This window comes from Pseudophryne corroboree, chromosome 6 (assembly GCF_028390025.1).
Source record: "Pseudophryne corroboree isolate aPseCor3 chromosome 6, aPseCor3.hap2, whole genome shotgun sequence".
NCBI classification, from domain to species: Eukaryota; Metazoa; Chordata; class Amphibia; order Anura; family Myobatrachidae; genus Pseudophryne; species Pseudophryne corroboree.
In genome coordinates, this window is record NC_086449.1 from 629,618,215 (window position 1) to 629,620,822 (window position 2,608).

Sequence of the window (2,608 nt, forward strand, 5' to 3'; positions counted from 1 at the left end):
GATTGCACCTCTGTGACTACATATGCAGAGTTGTGATCACATCGGTGGATATCTTTTAACATTTCTTGGTGGCACTTCACATGCAATTTTTCACAGTAATAGTTTTGAGACAATTGCAATTTCAGTCTCAATAGCGATCCATGATGAATTTCCCCTTGGTCCATAGGTATATTGGCGTTGTAATTGGTTGCTTCATTTCAAAGTTATGTGATGTCAGTCTGCCATTTACAATGCATCACCATTGTTCTCTGAAAAATTTGACAGTTGGTGAACTCTTCCTGTGCACCTGCTGGGTGACCTGGAACATGCGACCTGCTCGGTGGTCTGGAAACTGCAACAGTTATTTGCAGTATCCCACTAAGCAGGGATTTTCCAAAAATTTGACTCCTAAGGGGGTGAAAACGGGTATAATGTTCCTCTCCGTAAACCTTTGCCCTGTTGGAATCGGGCTCATCAGCTAGTTTTATAAGATAGAATACCACTCTTTGGAGTGTGGTTGAACTCTGATATATTGTATACCTACAGTACCTTGGGTGGTTGAACACAATCTGCCTTCAGCCTCATCACAATGAACACCAAGGCGCCTGCACACCTTAAAAGTGATATATCTATGTATATATAAAATGAGAAGAAAGAAGCACCCTCAAGTATCATATTGTAGTATTTTAGTGCACAATTGACTATATTCAGGCCATGTTAATATACTGCCGGAGCCCATCCTGGCAATGTGCTGTTTGGGCTACTGGGGCTTCTGCACATCCGTGGTCCCGCTGACCACACAAGCACAGCAGCCATTTGTGGTGGATGGGTCTGGGGGGACACCCTGGAACTATATCTGTGGTGTATAGTATGGGCCATCTTCAGGTGGCAGTAGCTGCAGAGGCCAAACTCCAGAATGCGAAGCATTAGGGAAATTGGTAAATCTGGCAGCACTGCATTCCCATAGAAAAATATGCGTGTTCTGGTTGCCAGAGGGAATGAAGGGAGCAAGTATTATATATATCTGCTATAGTCCCATGTAATACATTCAGGTTACTTAATATTTGCAGTTAACCCCCTTAAATGGGTGTTTTGGGGGATAAAGCTGCAAATATAAAATGATAAATGGGCCCCCGTCCCGATGTATCCTCACTCTTATAATTTAATTTAAGCCATAAACAAAGCTGGGAAAGTTGAAAACTTTTATTTACTAACATGTAATTCTAAAGTGGTTGCTGGTTTTGACTTTGATGTGGCTTTTTTATTATTTTGCTCTGTGTGACTCTTGTGAACAGAGTTGTAACTATACATTTTCATATAACAACATATCCCTCATAATAGCAGATAGAAACAGCGCACCCTACAGACTCACAACACTCTCCCTACCACCAATCTGTGAACTCACTAATGCTACACAAATATAAAACCACCCTTCTGGATTCACCTCTCATCAGTGAGCGAGTCACTCTACAGCACCGCAGCCACCCATCCTGGACACAGGCTGCTCCCTCATAAACGCACAGCTGCGCGACCTCCTGGCTCCCAGCACTCCCCCTGATGGCAGGGAACAGGGGGAGGGAAACAGTGCAGCAGGTAGTGACGAGGTGGAGATGGAGTTTACCTATGAGAGAGGTGGTAGGTATGTCCATGGCTGCCACTGTACAGTGTGTGTGTGTGTCTGTGTCCCCTGGTCCCTGTACAATCTGTTGTGGATCAGTGTGCTCCTAGTTTGTTTGTGTGTGTGTGTGTGTGTGTGTGTGTGTGTGTGTGTGTGTGTGTGTGTGTGTTAGTGTACCCCTGGGACCTGTACAATCGGTGTGTGCGTCAGTGTTCTCCTATACAGTCTATGTAGAGCTAGGTACACACTTTCAGATCTTTTTTGGTCAGCCCGACAATCGGATGATTTTTCGGGAAATTGTAGACACCAATATCTGAGCTATACACTAAAAGATTTTTTTTTTTTAAGTTACCTATTTTCTGCCACATCACATTGCCTTTGCATATGTCTGCCCACAAGGAGGATAACATAGTGACAGCTAAACAAAGGAAATGTGGGCAGATTATTGAGAATGCACTGGTCAATATCGGGAGAGTGTGGCTGAGATTTTTGGTTTGGGACGACAGTTCGGAAAATCGATTGTTCGTGTGTGTGTGTGTGTGTGTGTGTGTGTGTGTGTGTGTGTGTGTGTGTGTGTGTGTGTGCAAGATTTTTCAGAAATATCACCGAAACAATCATTCGTACACACTATACCATAACTTTGGTCGTTCTTCCAATTATAGGGAAATTGGCCCAATAATTGTATAGTTTGTACCTAACTTATGTGTGCACTGGCAGAAATGGGGGAAGGGGTACACCTCCTTTCATTTCTGGCATTTTTTTTATCTTTTAGGAGAGCAGCAGTGATGGAGCTAACGGTACACTGTGGCCTGCCTCGGGCCATAACAAAGCAGGAGGAGGCAGTCTGGCTGGAGAAAAAGGATGGGACCAGTCTCCTTCCCTCCTCTCTGATACTGCTTGACTTTCCAGGCTTCATATGCAGAGCCGGATTGAGGGACATTCAAGTGCAGTTGCTACCGCCAGTGCTGGGACCATGGGACTATGCTTTTCAGTGTGTCCAGAAGTTAACGG